The sequence below is a fragment of the Gossypium arboreum genome, chromosome 8 (genome assembly GCF_025698485.1).
Source record: "Gossypium arboreum isolate Shixiya-1 chromosome 8, ASM2569848v2, whole genome shotgun sequence".
Taxonomy (NCBI): domain Eukaryota; kingdom Viridiplantae; phylum Streptophyta; class Magnoliopsida; order Malvales; family Malvaceae; genus Gossypium; species Gossypium arboreum.
The window spans coordinates 132,327,005-132,354,271 of NC_069077.1; the positions used below are offsets into that span (position 1 = coordinate 132,327,005).

The 27,267-nt window shown below is 30.0% G+C and overlaps 1 long non-coding RNA gene and 1 pseudogene across 1 annotated transcript; one reads left to right on the top strand and one right to left on the bottom strand.

Moving 5' to 3' along the window:
* The first annotated feature begins 6,942 nt into the window (after nt 1-6,942).
* On the top strand, nt 6,943-15,118 carry LOC108462091 (protein VASCULAR ASSOCIATED DEATH 1, chloroplastic-like; annotated as a pseudogene).
* Nucleotides 15,119-26,521: 11,403 nt separating this feature from the next.
* Nucleotides 26,522-26,889, bottom strand: LOC128296335 (uncharacterized). Its single transcript, XR_008286912.1, has 2 exons — nt 26,648-26,889; nt 26,522-26,567 (listed from the first exon to the last, which is right to left on the bottom strand). It is a non-coding gene; the product is annotated as an uncharacterized LOC128296335 (long non-coding RNA).
* Nucleotides 26,890-27,267: the final 378 nt, after the last annotated feature.

A 27,267-nucleotide genomic window follows, 5' to 3' on the forward strand; every position in this document is an offset into this window, starting at 1 on the left:
TAAACTGGACCAGACATACTAGTTGGACTAGAACTGATTGAGGTATGATCTAGTGAGAGGTAAAAAATCGGTTGACATGCGAACCAATACTAATTGGTTAAATCGAGCTAAAAACGATTAAATTGACGAATGAACCAATATCTAACTGGTCTAACTAATTGGTTCGTAAAACGACTAGTCTGACTGGTTCAAAGCAAATAAATTATTAAAAAATAATTAATGCGATATCTCTACTTTCAAAATGTCCAATGTGATACCTAAATTTTAATAAAATTATTAATGTGGTATCTCTACTTTCAAAATGTCCAATGTGATACCTGAACTTAATTTTCGTCTACTAATCTAGTACCTCCATCTAATAGTGTCAAATACAAACAAAAGTTACCACGTGGACCATTTAAGGAGTACCACATGTCAATATGATATGGTGAAAGGAAAAAGTTAAATGAGCATGGAAAAGTGACTTTTGTTTAATTTTTCCATTTTTAAGATAAAAAAATATAAAAAAACATAAAAAATAAATATATTAAAAATTAATTAATTAATTTTACATTTTAACTTAATTTTAAAAAAAAAAAACTCTTCTTCTCCAACATGGGTCCCTCTTTTCCTCTTCTACTTTATTTTTTTGAACTTAATTAAAATTTCCATTTGTCTTTGCCATTTGTCATCGAACAACAGGGACCTTCGACAATAGCCCAAAGTCTCCTCTTCTTATGCAATTTGATTTTTCAAAATCAACCTCAAACCTTCTCCAAAAATTCTTAAACTTTTTGGTTCTTCAAACTTTGATTTTGTGGTTTCCATAGTCGAATGAGCTCAATTTCGACATATGCCCTTCTTTGCCTCGAGCTACGCTTGTGATTCCAACCCTAGCCATTGCTTTTGCGGCTGTCAGTAGCCAACCTCCTTTCTAACCTGAATATAAGGTGCTTGATTTTTGTTTAGTTTTTACTTCAAACCTATTGGGAATGGAAATCAAAGGTTGAATTTGTTTGTGATGAGAATGTTGTTTCTAGTTTCGAAGGCAAACTAAAGGCCCAAATCTTCCAAATTAATTTTTTTTTTCATTTGTTTCTCTTTAATTAAATTTGATAGAAAATGTTCACCTTATTTAAAGAAGACAACAAAAACTTGGAATCAAACAAGCTACAACATCAAATGAAGTGTTGATAGAAATGAAGGAAAAAGAAAGTTAGTTGAAAAATTTTTAGCTACTAGAGTTTTCTTTTGAATGAGAGAAAGTTGGGAATGTTTTCTTGGCCAAAGGAAAAAAAAAGTGGCATTTAGAGTTTTTTTTTTTTTAACGAGGTAAAGTTTTTTTTTTATGCTTTTAAGAAAATGGTTTAGATTCTCTTAACTTTAATAGTTGATTTTTCCGGCAAAATAATGTCTCATGGTAGTATAATTGATCCACATGGTAACTTTTGTCAGTAATTAACATCGTTAGAGGAGGTACTAGATTGGTAGACGAAAATTAAATTTAGGTACCACGAGGTGCTAGATTGGTAGACGAAAATTAAATTTAGGTACCACATTAGACATTTTGAAAATAAAGGTATCACATTAAAAATTTTGTTAAAATATAAGGGGATTTTTTGTCATTATCCATAAAAATGTTATAAATGTTATAAAAGTTATAAAAATCAGTTTAATTGTCAGTTGTACTAATTTTTTTAGTTCGGTATATAAGCTCGCGAGTCAACTGGTTTATAAAATTTTTAAACATTTTAGCCTTCAACATTTACAATTTTTTTTTATCAAATTGGTCCATACCCTTTAAAAGTACTTTTTTAAAAAATTAAAATTTATTTCTTATTTTAAGGAAAAGAATATAAAATTAAAAATATATTTTAAAATAAATAAAAATATGAAAAATAAAAATATTAAAATATTAAAATTTAAAAATAAAAATATTTTTTAAAATATAAAAATATAAAAATTCAATGTTATCTAAATCAAACTGAACCGATTAGATCAAGAACCAACTAGAGTAGTGGTCCAATGAGGGGTAAAAAACTGGTTGATCTGCAAATCAGTACGAAATTAAACTAGGCTAAAAAGTCAATTGGATTGGCAGTTGAATTGATTTTTATTTTTAAAAATATTTTATGTTTTTATTTTTATTAATTTATGTTTTGAACCGGCCGTTCTTGGAACCAATTGGTCAAGCTAATTTGAAATTGATTCAACTATCAATCTAATCTATTTTTAGCTCGGTTAAACCAATCAATACTAGTTCTCAGGTCAACCGGCCTTTCACCACTCGCCAAACAAATACCCAGGCCAATTCTTGGTTCGAATTGTTGATCCGATCCATTTAGATCACATTGAATTTTGAAAAAAATTATATTGTTAAAATATATTTTTATTTTTCATTTTAAGGGTTTTTTCATAATTTTTATTTTCTTAAAAATATAATTTTTAGAATTTAATGTTTTTATTTTAAAATATAAAAATATTAATTTTTAAAGTTTATATATCTTGTGTGTTAAAAATTTTATTTTACCTTTGACACCATTAATTTTAACAGCAAAATTAGGTGGAGAAACCAAGATTTTAAATAAAAAGTATAAGAACTCAATATCTCAAAATTAAAACATGGGACTAAAATTTAAATTTTAAAAGAGTATCGAAACCTTTAGCATATTTAAATAAAGAAATGATTATATTTAAAACACAAGCATAACTTATTTTTAGGGGTGTTTAGAAAGCAATAATAATTAAATTTTGATATAATTACTTATAATTACATATTTATGACATATTTGTATAACCATTGTAATTTATATATTCTTCTTAATTAAGAGTTTACACTCTTTAATTTTTAAGAAAATAATTGAAAATTAGAAGAATTACGTGAATAATTAACATTAATTATTTTCAAAATTTATTATGGAGGTTATAATCACTACCTAATAATTACAATTTCTTGCAATTATTTGTAGCACCTTAAATATAATCAATTTTGATATTTTATATCAAGACATGTATACATTTTGAACTAACTTTTTTATCGAGATATTTATATTGAGCTAATTTTTAACGAAAATTACTTAATTTATTAAAAATAAAAGTTGGATAATATAATTTGATGAAATTAAGTTCATGACTTGTATAAAATTTGTGCTAAATTAATTAATTAAAAATTAAATTTAAAAAAAACTCTAACCTTAAATTCTACTTCCGTAATTATTTTATTTCATGATTTTAATAATTCAATCATTTAATTTTATATATGTTTCAAGATGACCAACCTTCAATATTCATCAAATCAACTACAAAATTAAGGTTTCATGCTAAAATTTCATTTTGTTGTCAAGTTCACATTTCCTTTATATATGTTTCAAGATGACCAACCTTCAATATTCATCAAACCAACCACAAAATTAAAGTTTCATGCTCAAATTTTATTTTGTTGTCAAGTCACATTTCCAAGTCAAGAGAAAAACAAATTAAATGAAATAATTAATCAAAATAGCTACATAGCATTAATAGAGTAGTTATTTTTAAAAGGCTGATAGTTAAAGATGGTTCACATGGTAGTATTGTTAAAATTCGTTAAAAGTTTTAGGAGAGAATAGATATATAAAGTTTTGCTCTATGTTTTCCCCTCCCTTTTAAGTGATGGAGAGGACTTTACATAAAAGGAAATGAGCTTGATGTGTGTCCATATATAATGATGCCCTGTTACTTATGATGGTGGTAGAAATATAGGGAGTTTTATTGGAATGTGATAGGTGGTATTTTGAAATATTGCCTTACTTTAAAATATAGTTATAGAGGTATAATAATTTTTCCCTAATTGATGAAAAATTATAAAGTGATCCTCTTCCAAATAAATAAGTTTATGTTCTTTTAGTATGGTGAGCGGGTAACGCATTTAATTTTGATGATCAAACTTGAGAAGGTAAGTTAGAGAGACAAACTTTAATAATTGGATTGAGAAGATAAATTAAAGCATCGAGCTTAATGAGGCAACTCTTTAAAAAGATTTAAGCTTGTATAGGCTTAGCAATCTCTATATGACAAATGATTTGGTAAAATAAAATGCTTTGAAGGTCAATTTGGTATGGTTGACCCAAACAAGTGAAATATGACACTTTAAAGGTAAATTATAGAATATGATTATACTGTTAATGGTAAAGAGAGGACTGTAGCTCATTACGCAAGTGAGATAAGTCAAAGGCTTATTTGGATCTTAGATTGGCATCCCTTTTGGGCCTCAAGGTAGGACATTGTCCAATACTCTGTTCAAACACCTTTTCAACATAGATAAATTGACATCCTTAGCAGCTCTTCATAACATCTATGATGTGAATCATTATCATTACCAACCTTACCTCATGTATAACTTAATTATTATAATAAATATCATTAATTTAAACTCGCTCAATTAATATAAAAACAAAATATCAAATTATATCCCATTAAAATAAAAGAAATAATATCTAAATTAATCTTTTGTTTTGGACCTTGCTTTTTAAAAGGATAATGGAAGTGTGGGATTTTGTGAATTTGTGTATTGTACTTAAGGGAAAGTGAAAGGCTTTTAAAAGTGGATTCTTTCATGATTCTTTTTCTCCTTTCAAGTTTGGTTTGGTCTAATACCAATCACAAAAAAAATTAAAAATTTCAGACTTCATTTATTTCAACGTAAAAGTTTTATAAAAAATATTTTCAGCTTTTTCCGATATTTGTTTCAAGCAAAATAGGATAGGCAACGTAAAAGGTTTTCCAACCAACGTAAAATTATTCCATTATCCCCGTAAAATGTTTTACTAAAATTTTCCCCTAAGACATTTTTCAAATTGATAAGGCCCTATTCACTGTAACATGTCATACCCGACCCAAACATCGGGTCAAAGCACTGGGATGTTACGTTCTCTACCACATTATTCACTTATCAAATATTTTCTTATAAACTTTCATAAGTTTTCATTTTAGTCCATTTTTGTCATAAAAGTTCAATATTCACTAATTAATCATACCAAATCAATTTTATTTCTTGTTACATTTTAATCACATGATTTATCTTAATATCTTGTTTCACATATAGAATTTCTATGTATTTCACTTCTATTATTTCATCAACATATTTTCTCGGGTTTAACAGTTTAGTTTTTGTTACCATAAAAGTTCCATATTTTTCATAATTTTACTTTTACAATTCTTTATGCATATTTCATCATCACATAATACATTCATTAAACTTCACCGTAATTTTCTTATTCACATAATTAATTGTTTCACAATTAAACTTTGTACAATTTTCAATTTAGTCCCTATTGACATGTAATTTATTTTTCACCATATAAGCACTTTAATCAAATAATTCATTATAATATCTTATTTCACATGACAAATTTTCATGGATATCATTTCTTTTGTTTCAATTATAAATTTCACAAAGTTTACAATTTAATTCTTAACACCATGAAGATTCATTATTTATTATAATTTCACCTTAACATCATTTTTAATCAATTCACTACTTATCATAATCTCAAATGTATGTTTGTTTCATTGAAAATAACTTTTATGAAATATTTTCAGGAAATTTGTCAAATGATAAAAAAATATTCTACACAAATTCATCCAAACACCAAAAATATTAGCTTTTCTAGAAAAATAAATCATTTTCCAGAAATCATTTTCCAGAAATCATTTTTAGTGAAACAAACGGAGCCTTAATTTAATTATTCAATTGATTCACAAATTTAATTTAGTTATTTATTATAGGGTAAACTACACCCCAAGTACTAAGCTATTAGCAAGTTTATGTTTTGGTCACTTAACTTCAAAATATTACAAAATGATCACTAAACTATTCAAAAGTTTTCATTTAAGTCACTGAACTATTTGAAAGTTTTCATTTAAGTCACTGAACTATTAAGTATTAAGTTCAGTTAGTGAGCTCTAAGTGACAATTCGATGATCGGTAGAATGTATTGATACTCATCTATGAATAGAAAAACATACTTTAGATCCAAGTCAATCTAATGGCCAGTGTTAGAGATCGGAGAAGAAAGTTGTTTGGCTTTCGGTTTGCAAAATTCATAACATTTAAAGTTGTTTCATGAAAAAAATGACCATAGAAGAGAAGGGAAATAAGAACTTTCGATTGGTGAAAATGATGCAAATTGAGAAGACCATACAATAGAGATTTTAACAATCTTGTGACTCAAATGAAAACTTTTGAATAGTTCAGTAACTATTTTGTAACTTTTTGAAGTTAAATTATGAAAACGTAAACTTATTAATAATTTAGTGACTTTGAGTATAATTTACCCTTTATTGTTTTTAGATGTAACAAATTTTAGTACTTGTATATATATAATTAATGTCTCACAATTTAGAGTGAAGTAATTTTTAAAATAAATCATATATTAATATGAAATTTTAAATCCCAGTGAGACTTTTGTTGTGTTTGAGATTTTAACGTGCGAGTTAAACTTAAATTATTATGTGTTTAAATTTTAATATTTTTCTATTCAATAAACTCTAAATTTAATTTTCAATCCATCCTAACATGTTTTTATTTGTTATTATAATTATAAATCTTCAAATTATATATGAATGAATTTTCATTTAATGTATAATTTTATATAATAAATTTTAATTTTATGTAATTTTATATATATAATTTTAATTGATCTAATTTTTACGTATTATTAATACAACTATTAATATATTATCATTTCATGTTTATATATTGCATATACAAATAATTATATTTATTTAATATAATAATATTTTAATGTATTTATTTATTTATTTAAATATGTATAATTAAATTAAAATAAAATTTTATGTATATATTTGAATATAATTAAAATTTTAAGAGTACAAGAAATCAAAATGCTTAAATTATATATTAAATTAAAGTTTACTGATTTTTCGGTTAATTATATAATCATAAAAACTTCTTAAAAAGGAAATTTTAAATTAAGAGAATTGGTTACAAAGCACCAACTGAAATCGCAACAAGTGGAATTCTGTTAGCTCCGCCCTGAATAGAGGGAGAAAAATGATAAAAGAAAAAGCTCGACGGACTGTTTTGACTTCTGCACGTGGAAAGGGACCACCCAGGGAATCGACGGCTCGCGCGTAAATATTGTCAACGTCTCTCCTTGAAGGCTTGGCGCCGCACTGAAATTGACTGCAAAACTGCGCTGTTGTTTGCTTCTACTTTCCACCAACTACGCTTCCACCCCCCAAAAAAAAAAAAGCACGAAAACTTAGATCTCCGCCGTTACTCTTTGGTTCTTTCCGTTTGATATGGAAGTGGCGTCCGCCGCCGCAGAGAGGATAGACCTGCCGAGGCCGCCCTTGGATCCTTCTCTTTCTCAACGAGCTTCCAATGTCGTTTCCGATTCTTCAACTTCGCCGAATGGTTCGTCTACCACCAGCACTCCCGATCGTTATGATCCTTCCAATTCTTCGCCTAATCCTAGTTACAGAGAAGTTGACATTCAGGTTCCTTTTCCTATCACACTCTAGTAACTTAATTCGTTTCTCTGCTCCTTTTACAACAGCTAGGGAAAAGGCGAGAATATAGGTTTGGCTTCTGTTTTGATTTTAAGTTTGCTATGCGTATGGTTGAAACAAATTACCCTTATATTGGTATAATTACTTTCAACTTTCTATTATTAGGAATAGGTTGAAGCTATTCTGTTTTCATGGTTAAGTTCGTAAATTAGTTCCTGAAAGTTTTGCAAGGACTTGGTATTTATGTAGCTAAGGACCATCTCGATTAGTACTACAAAGTTGTAAGCTATCGGCATTTTAAGTTCCATCAATCTTGTCGCATGGTATAGCACCCTGTAAACCAGCAGTAAGTTTAGTGCCGTGGGAATTATATGAAAGCCAGAAATTGTTGCCGAATTCATGTATATATAATGCAAGCAAGGGACGAATAAGGGAGAGATCATCTGGATGGTAACAAAATAAGAAAGCCGCTTTTGTAACAAGCACAATTCAAAATAAACGTGGAATTTTGTTTGATTGGTGTTCTAGAAATGAGAAATATTATTTATAAATATTTTGATCTAACAAGAGATTGAAAAGAGGATGGTCTATAAGAAGTTCTAGTTAATGCATAGGGAATAAAACATGGACTGATTATAATAAGTAGGTATGACGACTTAATATTCTGTTCCGTTTCAAAAATGAGCAAACCAAAAATGCATTGAAGAAAAGGTTATATGTGTATTTTGCTTTTGTTGAATTTAAAACTTCTAGCATTTATGACTAACTGTGATGCTTTTAAATTTCAGTCTCCAGCAGCATTGAGGAGTGAAGAATATCGCCAACTGTTTAGGCTTCCTCCTGAGGAGGTGAGTGCCTTTGCTGTGTTGTAATCACTAGCTGTTAGCAACTCTCTACTTGTTCCTTTGTATTCCTTTTGACATTCTTTGGCTTGTATATGCAAGAATTGTTTCTCATGATTGATGCGCGAGAGATACAGCCAGTTTGTATTTAAGAAGTTTTGGGGTCTTAAACATTCATGTGGAACACACAGCAAACATTTGTTTGTTTTTGGTGAGAGATTTGAAAAGGCTTGTTTGTGCTTTTTCTTCTATTTTTATTCTAAATAATATCTCATCTTTGAACTTTTAAAACACTTTCCCTTTGAAGTTTAAAAGGAGTGTTTTTCATCTTTAGTCTATTCATTATTATTTATCAACAGGGCGTCTACTCAGATTGTCTCCTTTTTGTTTGACATTCTTTGTCCTGTACATGAATTTCTTTATTGATGTGAAAGAGATAATGGCAGATTGCATTTAAGCAATGCCAGACATCTAAACATTTATGTAGCATCATTGCAGTATCTAATCTTTTATTTTACATTTGGGCCACAGACTGCAAAAAGCATATTTGAAAATTTTCTCACCATCTTACATTTTAGACTTCCAAGTTCTAATGGCCTTGTATTTTAAACATTTAGTTTTGCCATGTGCTGCAGTTCCTTGTTCAAGATTTCAACTGTGCATTCCAGGAGAGTATTCTTCTTCAGGTAATCCAACTTAGATGACTTATTTACCATGTTGATAGCAATTTTTTTTGCCAGTCTACCTTACCTTCCTTTTGTCTTTCTGTGAGTTTCTTTTTTCACGAGAAAGGGGTGGGGTTATATTTTATTTACTTTGAATATTTGGTGGTTTTAGGTCGAATTATATTCCTATCTCTAATTATGCAATTATATGATTCTTTGCAGGGTCACATGTACCTCTTTGTTCGTTATTTATGCTTTTATTCCAATATATTTGCATTTGAAACAAAGGCATTCCTCAACATCAGTTCATTCTTAGTTTGTTTTTCTGTATCCTATTTTCTTGGAAGCTATTTGACATTTCTTCTAATAATGATATGATCTTCAAATATTTTATGGGTTTCTTCTGTAGAGAATAATCGCCTCCAATGAATTACTAGCGTCAAAAGAGCAAAGACTGTTGGAATCTTTCCTAATGCAATAGAAATTTTTGCTGGAGGAAAGAAGGTAAGTACTTTGCATGAATGGCTTATTCTGCTTGTTTAAGTTGCATGCACTTGTTCTTCTGACTCCACTTGTTGACTTGATAGTTCTTCTTTGCATCATTCCTATCTCGTGATGAAGCTTTCAAGCTCATTAATGATGGACGGAAGCAGCATAGTACAGGAGCCAAAGAAATTAAAGAACAGCAGGTATCTTAATAATTCATGGCTTATCTATCTGGAGAAAACAGATTCACAGCTTATGAGTAGCATTTAAGTGGATCATTGTACATCTTACGATATGCTGGTTCTGATACCCTATCTTCATACGTACAACAAATGGACACTTAAATATAAACAAATGATGCCCTATCTTGATACATACAACACATGGACACTTAATCTAAACAAATGATTTGCAGCTACTTGTGCTTCATCTGGAGGTATTTTTATCATATGCTGGTTCTGTAATCTTACTTTTACTTCATCTTTTACATAAGAAATTTGGGGATTCAATAAAATTAAGACACTCAGCGGCTGAAAGGATGTATTGTAATGTTATATTCGATCTATGACAGTTTATGCAAATGTGGCTGTAAACCTATGTGTATTTTACACTTTTCTTTTCTATATATTTATTTCTCCCAGTTGAAATGTTGTGAAAACCATGAGTTCATGGGCATAGAGCTTAGAGAAAATTCCATTTTTTTCCTTGGTTTCCATTATACTGGTTGATTTTATTATAGGAACCTATGTCCGAGTCCAGAAGCAAAGAGAAAGGATTTTTGCATTTGTAAAGGAAAATAGCTCCAAAGACCCAATAAATGACATGGAATCTACAGCCAGGTATTCTTTATTAACAGAAAGGATCGGAGAACTTTCTTGTGAGTTCATTAGATTTTTTTTAATGTATTTTAAGTTGTGAAAATGTGAATAAATTTTTTAACTACATTTTTTATACAGGGATGAGGATGTTCCAACTTCCAGTGAATCCAACGTTCCATCTTCTGCTAATGGTGCAGAACTAGTTGCTGAATCAGTTACAAATACCAGATCTTCAGCACCTGCAGATTGTTCATGGAAGCCTGACAATTCTTATGCACCGGAGAGTCAGTTAATCCTAATTTGATTTGTGACTTTCTCATCTTCTACATGTCATCTTATTTTGAATTCATTTCTGGTTTTGGTTATTTATTTTTCACACTTTTCTGCATAGCAAGTTCCTTGGTTGTCTGGGGACTTGATTTCATATTTAATTTTATTAGGGTGCCACACTCCTGTTTGATTTGATTTCATCTTCTGACTGTAGGATAGTGATTTGGGTGATCTTGAAATTGGAATATGATGTGCCATCGGTTGGAAAAGAGAGAGAGAAATAGGGAAAGGTGATAGAATAAAAAAGAAGAGTGAGGAACGGTTAGAAAATATGAAGAAACAAAGAATCAAAAGGGTAAAGGTAATGGAGGAAGAATGATGGAATTTGAGAGAGAAGAAACTGGGAGAAATTGCTTAATCCAATAATAACTCAAAATCTCAATATTACCACATGCTCTTTAGAAGTTTCCAAACCTTGCTAAATACTTGATATAACCCTAAAAATGCTAATAGTCTTCTTGGGTGGTTCTACATCTACTTATTAGGGGGCAAAAGAAGTCACAGCTTTACTGGTTCTGGAGGTATTGAAATAAAGTGAGTAGGTTATGGAAGCTTATTATCATTTGTTTTGCTGGAAGCAGCAAAGAAGGTAGGTAAGTTTAGGTTTTTCTTAAATACATTGGTAGGTCCTGACTGTAGGAAAATGCTCAGGTGTCGGAGGAAACCAAATTGTCGTACTCATTCTTAGCAGACAGACATGACGCCATATATTCTCCACTTTCTTACTCTGTACTGAGTGTAGATATATTGCACCCTGTTACAACTTTTGACTACACTTTCATTTTTGGATCTGTCATGATCATCTCAATGGGCTGTTTCCTGTGTGCAGTTCCTGAAGGTTGTACCAAGGTTGCGGAAACAAAGTTTCAGTTATTAAATGCGAATTCATTTTCCTTAGTTCTACTGTATTACAAACATCTATAAAATTCATACTCTTAATTTGTTCTGAAGTGAATCATTTTTCCTCGGGCTGCAGATGAAGGTAGAGGAGTTCTTCAATTTGTATTTTTCAGATAAAGCTGTTAATTTCATTGAATCTTTTCATAGAAGATGTGGAGATAAAGGTAGTGTGCTCTGAACTTTCGAGGAGTCATAGAATTTCAATTCTGCATTTTTTTAGTTATGTTTGTGGTTAATATTTTGATTTTTGATTATACCATATCCTAAAATTGACCACTTTTTGTATGTATATCTTTATGTTTTAGTAAATGGTTATGTTTTACAGAATTCAGCTGCTCTTCATGGTGCCCTCATGATAAATTTGGACATGTCCGTGATGTGTCATTTCAACATCCAATAAAATTATATTCTGGTATGAGTTTATTATCATATATGAACCTTTTTCCATGCATTATTATTCCTGCTGATTTTAGCATTTATTTAGGTGCAAATTTTGGTAGCTGCCAGGAGACCCAGATATTCCGGATTTACAGAAACAGGTTTTTATTTATTTCCTTCTGGTGCCTTAAATGCTATCATACAGATGAAGACACTTAATTTATTATTTCTCATTTTGAAGGGATGCATCATTGAAATGACTGATTTTCTCTAGCGTTTTCATCGCTAAAATCATTCACATGTGAAATTACCATTGTCTGCTGTGCTTGTTGCATTATTGTATCCATCATAGTTCTACTATACATGACACATAACATGATTAGGTCTAGATGGAGGTATAGTCTACAACTGGAGCCACCGATAGCTTTATAGTTTTAGTTAATGAGAAATATTATTGTAGTAGTTGGTGCATTGAACTAATAAATAGAGGTGGATTTGGTTTCTACGATAATAGCAAAAATTTATCAAACTATTTTTTACCCCAACGGACATGCGATTAAGCAGTTGATCGTTCCTTTGATTGGGTTGTCCCGCTTAATTTATCTGACTATTTTCTACTGTAACATGCCATTAAGTACTTGATTGTTCCTTTGGTTGGTTGCCCTGCACTTTATTTTAAATCTCCTTCTGATCATTCCTAATCTTTTCTTCTTATTCTTGGGTATCTCATGACAATGTCACTTTCAATTTGGACAGTCATCTGGTTATAGAAATATCGCAAGAGATCAACAATGTGCCGTATGGAGATTATTTCATTGTAGAGGTACATGCTGGACCTGACCCCCCTTGACATGCTTTAATGTGTACATTGTCCTTGATCCCCTAGTTTTCTTACCTTTAGGCATAATTTTTTCTAGCTATTATTTGAGAAGATTATGTCCAGAAATTTTCAGATGAGGAAAACTGCACTTGAGCACTTCAGAATATAGAACTATAAACATAAGTGTGATATCACCTTTACATCTGTTTGGTCTACTTATGTGCTGCATTGTAAACAAATTCGTTTACTTTGTTTCAATAACTTTAGATTGGCCGAAGGTCTTGAGCCAAAACTTGGTTGGACCAGGTCTAGTTAGTGCTAAATTAAATGGTCATTTATGAATAGTTATTATTGGTGAGTGGGTCCCTAGAGTAGCAAAACTAAGCATGTAAGGTTTCGAGCCAGCTAAAATGAACATTTTATTATATTTCTGCTACTCCCAACTTTAAAATTCTTGATATTGAGAGTTTTACCTGGAGAGTGGGAGAGTGATATAGCCTCCTTTTCCCTGTTTGCGTTATAACATGGTAAAAGTTGTGAAGATGCTGAATGTGAGTACTACTATGCCGTGGAAAATGTTCATTGACACCATTTTCTGCAATTAGTTATTCTGAAAACTTATTGTCTTATGCAATAATGATATGTTTCTATTCTATATGTGATGTTTTTAGTTCAGCTGAAATGTTTGTGATATGTACTTGCAATTGACGTGTATGCCATTAGGGGCTCTGGTCTGTAGAAAGAGACACCAATGCCCAGCGGGAAGACTGCATTTTGAGGGTCTATGTGAATTTGGCTTTTACAAGAGAACTGGTTGGAAAGGTTTGCCTCTCCCGAATGTCAATCAATTCCTTGTGCATAGTGTGTTTTATGCTTTTGTTTTGTGGAGCTTCTCATGTTTCCCTTCCTGGTACAAGCTGTTCTATTTTCATGTCTTATATTTTGATTGTCAGATTCCTTTTCTAATTTCGCTTTAGATTAATTTGCAGTAAGGTCTGAAAAGATATCCCTTTTAGAAAGAAAGATTATTATTATTATTATTGACGACACCTTTGTGTTACACCTAAATTGTTTTGAGATTGTAAATTTGGCAGTCCTTTATACTTGATAGGAGAGATTTATGATTTTTTTTTTCCCTCCTTCTGGAATTGCTCAATATTCACCTTTTGCTGTTATATTAATGATTTTTTTCCTTGTACCTTTCCCTTCATCTGATGTCAAGCGCATGGTACAGGTAAAATAGTGCAGTCTACTCTGGAAGAATGTCGAGAAGCTTATGCAACTTGGATAGCCATGGTACCATCTTTCTATAGTATTTCATGTTGTAAAATTTATTTGAACATTGATGTAAGAAAATTATACCATTGATGTTCCAGGCACACGAATTATTGCAGCAGAACAATGATAAACAAGGTTTGACAATAGGATTGTTTTTTAAAGAATTTTCTCTAGTGAGGCTTATGGTTTGGGACTCTGGGCAGTGGTGCAGATACTGGAATTACTGACCTAAGCCCATTTGTTTGAAACAGGTTTAGATCCTTCTGGAAGCTCTATTGAAAACGGTGAGCTCCAGATTAAAAGGGAAGCGGCAACAAAGGATCCTTCAGAAAGATCTCATAACTCGACTGATCCAGTGAGAACATTTCAGATATCCGATTCCTCGGACGTGAACCAGCGGATTGGCAATCTTTGGCAAGGGACTAAGGCTTCTTCAATCACATATTTGTTTAGAGAGGTTGTCAGGAAATCCTACGGATACTTGAAAAGCCATGGTCATATTTCAGTAGTCTTAGGTGTCGCCTTTACTGTGATGTTCTTGATGCAGGTTTGTAGTTGCCAGTTTATATTATTGGTATCGACTCGAGTGATTTTGATTATCTCACTCCGTAGCTAAAGTCCCTACAGTTTGTTCCAAAAAAACTGCTCCAGTCTGGAGTTACAGTCCAGGGAGCGAGCTTTCCTCTCTTGCAAATTGATAAAAAAACAAACAGTTTAATTTGGATTTTATCATATCAAATATTTGGATATCCTTAACATCTTTTGCAATTGTAGGTGAGCATTATTGTGCTTCATGTCATGTGAGTTATCCAGTAGCATGTATGGGTAGAATGGGTGGTGGAGAAGGGCCATGGTTGGAGAAGCGGATGCATCTGCTTAAAGAAGAGATGATGATGATTGAAGCTCGGTTAGAGAAGATTGGCTTGAGCATTCTGCTTTAAAGGCACAATTAAAGGGACTAGGTAATCATTTTTTTATAGTTTCTCTAGATAAATGTTCATAGTAAACTAAATCACGAAATCATTTTTAGATCACATGCGAACCATGTTAATACGCTCCTAATTATTTTTATTATCTAATAAAATATGTAATTGTGAGGTATTGGTACAATTGACACAGGTTGAGACCATTAGGTTTTGATGGTCTAGATTCGACTTTTACCTTATATAAATCATGTGAGTTGTCTTTTGATTCATTCTGACTTAATCTCATAATGAAAGTATTTGATATGATGGATTAATAATTTCCTTGACATGTAACTTAATATTTTTTTTAGAATTGAAAAGTTGAAATTTATTATTAAGACAAAAGTAGTTTATTTATTTATTTTTATGAAAGATTTTTCACCACAAATTTATAAAAATTGTTTAACTTTAAATTTATTTTAAATACTATTAAATTAATTTTAGATTATATTCTAATTTAATACATATTAAATATTTAAATTTTATTTTCAATTTAATCATATATTAAAGAGAAAATATATTAATTTATTTGCATTTAAAATAAATTATTTTTATTAAAATTATTAGATTAAAATACTTGCTTGTTAATAATAAATTTTAGTTTTCTTAATAATAGATATAACTGAAAAATGTTAAAATTTAATCAAATTTGTATTTTATTTGATGGGGCAATTTCAAAATTTACCACCACATTCCCAGTGTTTAGTGAATCAAATGTAGCAATGTAACTTTCTTGAGATTTTAATTAGTACTTTATCAATACGTCAAATGTTGTAATGTTACATTTCTAGTTAGGGGTGAAGGTTAGATCGAATCAAGTGGAAAATTTTGAATTAATCGAGTTCACGAGTCCTTTTTTATCATCCTAACTTGATTTGAAATTTTTTCGAGTCGAATGAAATGAAATTTGAGTTGAGTTGAGTCGAGTCGATTCGATTCGAGTGGAATTGTTTGAGTTAAATTAAAAACTAAACATGTTAAATTAAAATATTGTTATAGTATAAGTTATTTCATGTTAGGGCACATAAATTGAAACTATATATATTTTAAAACTTTTCAAAACAAAATAATAAGAAATTAAGATACTTTAGTTTAATAAACTTGAATCATTAATTAACTTATTTAGGTATTCAAAATTATTATTTTAGAAAAAATTATAATTTTAACTTTCTTTATATATTTTTAGAATTTTTATAATTTTTAAAAATACATAAATTTTGGAAATTTTATAATTATTTTGATTTTTGTAATTTTGTTGAGATAGACCAATTTGCTCATTTTCAAAATTAACAAGGACCAAAAGAGTATTTACACCAATATGTTATTCAAATTATTCGAGTTATTTGAATTGTAAATTTCAACTCGAATGGAACTCAAAACTCAAACCGAGTTATTCGAGTTAACTCGAATAATTTAAATAACTCGATTCGATTAACTCAAAATTCAAAAAGAAAATCATTTTTTTTCAAATTGAATTGAGTTTTGCTCACCCTTATTCCTAGTAATTACATTCTTAGTAATCAACGCCACCTGTGTGAGTCTCTTCAACACTTTTCTAATTTAGCTTAAGATATATTTAGGATATTAATTTGACTGTGCTTTGTAATTGTTTCATACAATACATTTTTCTTCCTATAATCTTTTTTCAACTCTTAAACCAAGTCGGAGGAAACTAAAACTCAATCCACAAGTAATTCTACACTATTAAATATTATATATATAATGATTAAAAAATAAATAGAATTTTCTTGATAAATAATTATATTGCAGATCAATACTATTTACTTTTCAATATTCATTTTTTTGGTCTTCTGTAAAAAACGATGAATAAATTAGTTGGAACTAGATATATTCATGAGTTGAGCCAAGCCAAATCAAGTTCGGGTTGAGCCTAAGCATGATATTAACATCCGTCATGTTTGTCGAAGCCCGGCTCGGTCCGACATATGGACTTAAAATTTTGCCTAAACCTACCTACATTTGCAAATGGCTAACCCAATTCTATTTTAGGTCAACTCATATTATTTAAAAACAAATTAATATATATATTACTATAGTTTTAATTTTTTATGTGTTATAAATTACATAATATATAAAAATAATATAATATAAAATATTAAAAACTTAAAAATAGGTCTGGCCAGACCGAGCTCAGATCTAAAAGCCCATTTTTGAGCCTAGTATTTTTCTCAAACCCTCTCAAATTTCGAGCGATTCGGGCCTGAGCAAGTAACTCGACCCATGAAAAAGTCTAAAGTTGGAACCTAATAAATTATGAATATTCTTATATACTTTTTTTAGTAATACCTATTTAAATATTACTTTCTTTTTTATTTTTCTTTATATAAAAAATAAACATGATATTACAACACAACACAGTAAAACATTCACAATTATGTAAATATTATTAAATATCAAATAAAACATATCAAATATCAAATAATATTAAAAACTTCTTTTTGTAATTCTCTTCAAATGTTACTCATATGGAAATGCGTAAACATTGGTGTTAATGATGAGTATAATTTAATAGGGTAAACTATAAGAATAGTCAATTTGGTTGCCTCAAATTATATTTTAGTCACTTATGTTTGAAATGTTACCTTTTAGTCACTTACGTTATTGTTTTGTTACGAAATGACTACTCTGTCGTTAAGCTCTATTACCTCCCTAAAGGCAATCCTATGTGGCAGTCCAAATGGGTTTTAAATGCCAACTTGGATGTCAAATTGGGATGAGAATAGGTTTTTAATTAAACAATTTTAATTAATTAAAAATTTTAAATTAATTACACCTTGAACTAGAAAAGAAAAATCGTTTGTCTCATTTTTCTTTTAGTTTTCTTTTCCATCTTGATTGAAAAAATTATTTTCATCCCAGTTGGACATCCAAGTTGGCATTTAAAGCTCATTTGGACTGTCACATAGGATTGTTGTTAGGGAAGTAATGGAGCTTAATAGCAAAATAACTACTTTGTAACAAAATTATAATGTAAGTGACTAAAACGTAACATTTCAAACATAAATAATTAAAATGTAATATGAGGCAAACAAAAGTGAATATTTTATAGTTTATCAAGATATACAAAGTTTAGTTTAACATGCATGGTTATAATTTTATCAACAAGAATAGTGGTTAAGGATTTAAGGTCACCTCAATAATCAAGATTCAAAGTCTGTTGATGTAATCTCTCTTCCCCCAATTTGTAATTTGAATTTATAGTCCCAAAATTATAATTTTATCCAATTTCATTTTATATCCAATAATTATAATTACATTATTTGTATAATTTAAATAAAATATAATTAAAATTCATAGTATTTTTAGTTTGAAAATTGACTTTGTACAAAAAATAAAAATAAAACATAACCACATAGTTAGTTACTCAACTTTTATAAGTTTTCATTTTGGAAATGGAAAATGAAGTTTGCATTTTAGGCATTACTGTTAAAAGTCGTTTTCATTTTAGTCACCTGTCGTTAATTTAATGTTATTTTACACTCATTTTAATCATCAACTTTAATAAATTTTCATTTTAATCACTTATTTAATCCTTTTAATTTTCCATATTTCCTTTCTTATCTAGAACTAATTTTGGTTTTTCCAATAAACATGGGTTTTATCGGGAAAAACCATTTTATCTTTTTATTCTCCCTTTTAATGGCATTTAACCTAAGGAATGCCGCAAATTTCATTAATGTTTTAAAAATAGTTATTATATTCAGCAGCGGGAATTGTTTTAAACGCCGCTAAAGATCAACATTTAAAAAAAGAACCTATAGTAACGTAAGATAAAATACAATCAATAATAGAAATATACAATATTCTAATGCATTGTGTTGTATAACAATCATTACAAATACTTTTTAAATATTCCTAATTCACCAACAGTAGCCAAAATATATAGTAACATTGATTAGCCAAAAAGTCCTCTAAATAGTCCAATAAAGTACCTAAGATGGTGGAACTCGAAACTGTTGTTACATAAAAGCCAACTCGCTCTGAAGCTACTCCTGTGATTTTGTAACTGAATTTTCTAATATCTTCTTGTTTCTTCTTTGCGATCGGCTCCATACCTTATTCTTCTTCTTGTTCAACTCCATACATTCTTTTTCTTCTTTTTCATCTCGTTCAACTTGAATTTTGTCTATATCTACTTTCATTTCATCTCTCAATTTTGTCACTTCTTCTTTCGATGCTCTTTATAAAGAAGTATAATATTGGAAGTTCCTTCCGAAGTATTTAGTTGGTGTTGATCCTAATTCGATATTTTGAAAGCATCCACTCCTTTTCGATCCAACTACTTAAGTAAGAACTTGATCTTCAATATTTTCTTCAGTAAATGAAGTACCCTCCGATGCTAACCTTTCTTTTCGAGTTGAATCTCACTCAAATACAAAGCTTTATGAAGCTTTTGTTGGAGACTTGTGAAGGACAGTGACAGTTGACTGCTGCTTCCCTTGAAATCGATGGTGACGATGACAGGGAGGAAATCGACCATGGAGTGTGATACGAGGAAATGATTGAAGGGAGAAATAATTAGGTTTTTCAGTTGGAGCAACTTCGGGAGAAAATAGGTCGAGGTAAATTTTAGGTATCAATTGGCAGCGTTTAAAGGTAAAAGCGTTGGTAAATGTCCTTCCAAGTATTAAAATGGTGGGTTTTAAAATACCTAAATGCTTTTTGCAAAATTGGTGAGTAAAATGATGTAAAAGAGGCCTGCATGTGGTGACAATCTTACGACTTTCGTCGTTTAAAAAACAAAAAAATAATTATTGATATTATAAAATAAAGAGAGATGGAGAGAATAAAGAATAAATAAAATATAAAAGCAACAGAGAATATACTTTATTGATCAAAAGGGGTGATTATAATGTTTCATCAGAGTCTCTATTTATAGGTATAAGAAGTATAAAATAAGTAGAGATCTAATTCTAATAACTATTAGAATTTAAAGTATATTAAAACTTTATCCTGATAATGATGGACATCCACTTAATAAGATATTCATAACACTCCCCCTTGAATGTCCATTGATAGATAACGTGCCTCGTTAAAACCTTATTAGGAAAAACCCTTTGGGATAGAAACCTAATGAAGGAAAAAGAGTACACAATCTATAATACGTATAATATGCTGCCTCATTAAAAACTTTACCAGGAAATCCCAATGGGACAAAACCTCGGTTAAGGAAAAAAGAGTACAACGCGTATTTACTCCCCCTCATGAAAACATAACATACTTTCTCATATTCTACATATTCAATCTTGAATACTAGTTTTTCAAATGACTATTTGAATGTATTGCTAAGCATTTATACCACCATTCTTTTGAAAATCATGAGTGAGGGAAAATTTTGGGGAAACATATTTTGATCTCTTCAGGAATTTCAACAATAATCATAGCAAACTTTAATCATGATCCTTCTATAGAAATACAAATAGGTATTTTGGATCATTTTATAATCTTCTTTCATCTACTATTGACTAAGTCAAATTTACCACATATGTTCAATTATTTCAATTCATATAAATGAAAAATTTCCCGAGAATTTCAATATGCTTCTAGCATTTTAAATCCTTCAAGGATTTTAGTATAAACTTTACTATAACAATATCCATTAGACGCAAGTTAAATCGTTTATGAATTGTCAATTTAATAATATATCTAAAGGTTATTGCATTCACCACAAAAGAATATTATATCTTTTCATAATCAATGGCAGGACTTAGCGAAAAATTCATATTTTTATTCCGCTTTTGCAAAACTACTTTAATTACACCTTTACTGGCTTTATACCTTTAGATATTTGGACTACTAGTCCAAAAACTCCACAAATTTAATTGTACTTGAGTTGCGTCTTTCTATTTTGATCAATTTATTCCATATCTATATTTCTCAATAGATTTATTCAAGATCCTTCTTTTATTTCATTATTTCAATAATAATATTGCATGCAAAATCATTGTCCACCACTTTTATTAATCGGTTCCACATTTTCTCGAATTGACATAACTTATTGAGATCTCTTATTTTCATTATTTTAAAATTCAGTTTCAGGTACTTGAATCTCTTCTGAAGTTTTACTTATTAGTTATGTCTTGGGTCTCTTCTGGAGCACCCGCCTCCACTATATGACCATCTAGAATAATTTTAATATTTGCAACCGATCAATCTATTATTTATTCCAATTGATTGTCCTACTGGGACTTTGAATCAAATTAAAATATTAGATGGTATATAACACTTGGTTATTCTCATTAAGTTTGTAAATACATCTAACAGTTAACTTGTAATGAGTTATCCTTATTGAACTTCTGGTTCAAATTATTCTCCCCCTAACTTATTACAAATTATTATTTCTCTCCCCCTAATGTAGGGAAAACTATCGAATCAAAATTGTAATCACAAATAAACTTGTAATTAATATATATTCCAACTTTCTTTCAGGATTCACTCATCTTTGTGCGTTGTGGTGGAGCAATTGAAACATATACGCACATACAAAAATTCAAAGATGAGAAATATTTAGGTATTGATAAAAAACCAATTGTAATGAGGAGTATTTATAACTTATTAGCTTGATGTGTACAACACGAAAATCAACATAATCTCATGTTGAAATAGAAAGTTTAGTTCTCATAAGTAATGGTTTAGCTATTAGTTGTGTAACGACCCGAATTTTACCGTTACCGAAAAAGTGTATTTTCGGGTCTCCGTTTCTGAAAAATGGATTCGTAAATATTTATTAAAAATATTTACTAAGTAAAATGAGTGGTTAATTAGAGTTTAATTAAGTGAATTTAATTTAATTAAGAGTAATTAAGTAAAAGGACCAAATTGAATAATGTGTGAAAGTTGAATTATAGATTAAAAGAAAATAAAAGGACTAAAAGGGCAATTATACAAAAGTATAAATTGAGGCGGTTTATCTAAGATTTTTTTATGTTTAGTATATTATTATATTATTATATTATTATATAATAAAGATACTTTATGTTTTAATATAACAGAGAGCGGGGAGAAAAAGAAAGAAAGAAGGGAGAAAAGGAAAATTGAAGGTTTGAAGCTTTAAGCTTTAATAGGTAAGTCAATCAAGCCCTTTTACTTAATTTTGATGTTTTAGAAGTTTTAGAACAAAGTTTTGATGAAATTAAGTTGATATTTTGATAGTTATTAGATTTCTAGATATTGTCCATGTTAAATAAAATGATGAATTAAGGGCTAAATTGATAGAAATTCAAGTTAAAAATGATACAAGGATTGAATTGTAAAGTGATTCATAAGTTTTATGCTTTAAGAACTAAATTGAAAGAATTTCGAAATTATGGTTTTATGATGAAAAATAGATAATTATGTCTAAGTTTGGTTAAAATTGAGTAGAAATAAAGTATGAATTAAGATAGAAAAGTAAGTGAATTTAGTTAGAATTAAATTGAAATTAAAGTAAATCAACATTTTGTACTAAGACTATTTTGGACAGCAGCAGTAGTCTAAGTTTGAAAAATCACCAAAAATTGTATAAATTGAATTAGAGGATGAATAAAATATGAAATTAAATATTATTGAGTCTAGTTTCTTATAGAAGAAACAATATAAGCAATTGAATTGTAAATTATGAGATATAATGAATTTTGTGAGACAAGGTCAGAATGAATTTGGGTTCCCCTGTTCTGACTTTGGAAAATCACCAAAAATAGAAGAAAAATAATTAGAGGCTTAAAGTTATATGTTTAGAATCCCTAATGAGTCTATTTTCAGGAGAAATCAACGGGAATATTATCCGAGTTTTGTACTGTGAGATAATTAATTTTTAGTGTAGAAGGGACAAAACTGTCAGACAGTAGAATAGGGGTGAATTTAAAGAATAAACTGTACTTAATTGCTAAACCAAAAATTCTGAAAATTTTATTGTAAGAAGACTTGTGAGTCTATTTTCAAGAAAAATTAGCGGATCTTAATTTAGAATTCTGTAACTCAAGATATTAATTAGTAATGTATTAATGATTATGAATTGTATTAATTTCGTAGTCAATGTGGTACCGGAAATCTCGGCTAAGAAAGGACAAGACAAAGTCAACGGGAGTTAGCTCGAAAATTACGGTTTGTATTTCTATAATCTGAACTTAGTTATTATTTGTTATATTTATATACATATGGCAATTGTTAGTGTTAGAATTATGATGTTTTACAATTGGAATGGATTGATTTTGGTATGCGATGAATTTATTGAATTTATATTGATTGAAATTATTTTGATTGAATTTATATTGATTGAATTATATAATATATATGATTTATGTAGAAATTTGAATATTGAATGAACATTATATTGAAAAATATATTGATTGGAAATATGAGGAAATTGATATGAATATATGATATTGTGATATTTGAATATTTGATATTGAAAAGTGAATTGAATTGTATTGAATTATGAATTAATGTGAATAATTGAAATATATTGTTGAATTGAATGAAATTGTATGAATTGTGAAAATGGGTGAATATATGTGATTATCGAATGGTATATTGATGAAAGAATTATTAAATTGAGAAAGTGAATGAAATACCTATTAACTAGTCAAATTGAGTCGGATATAATTGGCATGCCATAGGATCTGGAAGTGTACGGGATTTGCCGGCTTTATCGATCAGGCACTTTATGTGTCGTATTTCAGGCACCTCGTGTGTCGTTTTAGGCACTTTATGTGTCGTATACTGATCAGGTACTATGTACCGTTTTAGGCACAATGTGCCGTACTGGTGTGTTTGGGTTGGAATCCGTGTATCCGTCAATGTCTGGGTTTGTTAATAGGGGTAAATAAGTGAAAGATGAATCGAATAAATTTGATTGATCAAGCTATTGAAATGAAACGAGAAATTGAATTGAGAATTAAAAATTTATATGAAATTGAAAATATGAACCAAAGGTTCATGAAATGATTGGAGTTCGAATTGATGATATATGATGCCACTTGATGAATTGAAATGTGATTTGAGATATATGAATCATATGTATATCTTGAAAGCTATCGGGATAGTAAGTTGATATGATATAAATGAAATTGATATTATTGAAATGAATTAAAATGGAATATGATTGATAAGTGTATAGTTGAATATAGTTTAATGATATTGAATTGTGAATAAATTAAGGAAAGCTATACCGAATAGTAAGTGAAAGAATGGAGTAAATAATAATGGATTTAGTTAAGAATTGAAAAATTATGTTATTGTGTTTATTATATGATTTGTATAAAATTTATATGGTAAGTAGTTGAAATTTATCTATGAATAAATAATTGAATAATTATAATTGTTATTATGATCTTAAGTATTTGTTATATTATAAATTGTTCGGATTATAGAAATACCACTTGAGTATACCATACTCAACGTCACGGTTTGTTTCGCATGTGAGTTAAGTAAAGATAGTACGTTGAATCAGCATCCCGGACGATCCGAATTCATTAAGGTAAAGTATGTTGAGTATTGATAGTGGCATGTACCCAGGATGTTTAAGGAGAGTCATTTAGGTTGTAGAAGTATTGATGAAATGAGTAAATTATGGTTGGCAACGGTATGTAGTATGAATTTTGAAATTTACTGTTCATATTGGACCGCGAGGGCCCATTAAAGGGATGACATCTTAAAACTACACTACAGGAAAACAGACTTTTAGCGGCGCTTTTTTTAGCCTTTAGCGGCGCTTTCTAAAACGCCGCAAAAAACGTTGCTATATGTAACGCCACAAATTTTTTGTGGCGTTTATTGGAAAAAAAAGCCGCTAAAGGTCAAGGCTTTTAGCGGCGTTTGTAGGAAAAGCGCCGCTAAAGGTCAAGGCTTTTAGCGGCGTTTGTAGGAAAAGCGCCGCTAAAGGTCAAGGCTTTTAGCGGCGATTGTGGGAAAAGCGCCGCTAAAGGTCAAGGCTTTTTAGCGGCGTCTGTGGTAAAAGCGCCGCTAAAGGTCAAGGCTTTTTGCGGCGTCTGTGGGAAAAGCGCCGCTAAAGGTCAAGGCTTTTAGCGGCGTTTGTGGGTAAAGCGCCGCTAAACGTCAAGGTTTTTAGCGGCGTCTGTGGGTAAAGCGCCGCTCAAGGTCAAGGCTTGTAGTGGCGTTTGTGGGTAAAGCGCCACTAAACGTCAAGGCTTTTAGCTGCGCTTTTTTTACAAACGCCGCTAAATTTGGCAGATTTGTAGTAATTTTTTTCACCAATATCCAACCCTTCCTGCATTAAAATCCAACCAAATACAACAAATATAATATAAAATGCAGCCAAAAACAGTAAATTTAACATAAAAAATACAACCAAAAATATTAATTCTAAATGATACTTCAAATTTAACTAAAGATATATGATATAATTAATAATAATTTAAAATATTTTTACAATAATGTTAAACGTGACAAAACTTAAAACATTCTTACAATAAGAAAACTAATGTCTAAGACAATGGCTTTTGCGATTGTTGAAACATATGCATCATCTCTGAAGCTGTAGTGGAGGTCATCGTACTTTTTGCTCGTTACGCTACCATCGCTCGTGCCTCTGCCTCTCTCATTGTAGTCGCCTCCCTCTCTCTGCCTCTGCTCTAAGTTGTTGCTAGAGTTCTTCATATTTTCGTTGAACCTCGGCAATTTGCTCAACCGTGTTCGCTTGCATCCGAGCTATCCGGTCTCTTAACCTCTAAACTTGACTTGAGCTTGACTTAGGAAGGCATGTATTCTTGGAGCCGGATCAAAATATTGGGTTGGGGTAACACGGATCCTTGAAATCGAACCCGACCGTACCTTTCGGGACCCAAAACTTCAGTGATAATTACATTATCAATGTTCTCAAGATTAATGAACTATCACTCAAAGCAATCGCTTCATATTCCGCCTTCTTCTCCTTTAGTTTCTCCTAAAAATCAATTAAAGAGTTAGAAAGCGAAATATATAATAAAAAGAAATGCAACATAACTTAACATTTTTAAAACTACTAATGATGAATTGAATTAAACAATTATAATTAAAGATTATAAATATTTAGAATAAATCAAATATTATTAAGTGAATATACCATAATTTATCCACCGGATGTCATAGGAGATCCATCTTTCTTCCTATCGTAATCTCAAAAAGTCAAGGCGTCCAACTTTTGTCCGGATTTGACTTCCTACAATATAGTAGTAAGAATATTATTTAATAATAGAAAGTTATTAATATTTGAAAGAATTAATAAATTCATAATACCTCGGCCTCATTCTGAAGCAAAACTTCTCGACCTGCTGGTAATGCGTGAATTTTTGTTTTACTGCTTGCTTGTTCCAACTCGCTCACGGTCCTACATAATAAAATTATTATTACGTATATAGTAAACACTATATATAAGAGTTTGGAAATCGCAATACCTCTCCTTTCTTTGAATTCCAAAATCTAACCGCATCTTCCCATTGATACCTCAGCATTCCTGGAGGCACATTTCTCAGTTTTTCCTCGAGGTTTATGTCTTTCTTAAAATATTGTTTCTTTAAAGTGCTTTTATTGTCTCTCCATCTTTTACCTAATGCCTTCTTGATATAATCATCGGAGACTTCTAAAGAAAATCTCTCCTAAAAAAACATAAGTTTAGAATGTAAATATAAATGAAACTTAAACCAAAGTATTATAAATTGCATTCACATTTTGTTACCTTAATATTAGCGAGAGCCTGGTTTTTGTTGCTATCAGGCATGTGATGCCATGATTAAGTAGTTGATGGGCAACATATTTGCATTTCGTGCTAAAATGCCCAAATAGCCTGCTAAAAGTCGAGCTTCAGATCCAACAGGCTGACCATGAGTATTTCTACTTACTTTAACACGCTCGACAGGATCTAAGTCGTATAAATCTCTAAGTAGCGTACGTCCTCGAACTCTGCGCGTCCCACCACTTTCAATTTGAAAAATGATATACTATTATTATAGTAAAATTGACAAATAATTCAATAATAAAAGTCAACACATGTAAAATGAACATAATATTACTTTGAAATTCTTCAGCTCATCAAGTGTCTCCGGCACATTCAAGATCCAACAACTGTCTCTTGTTCACTATCTCTTTCTTCCGAATTTGGAGTATTCGGACAATACTTAAATCTCGTACTCTTCTTCTACACATTTTCCCGCAATACACATAAAATAATTAAAGTTTTAGTAACAAATTACAACAATAGTAGTACATATAAAATAGTTAAATTATATAACATGACAAAGATTAAAATTATAATATTACATATAATTAAAAATTGTAAAATCTTACTACATCATTATT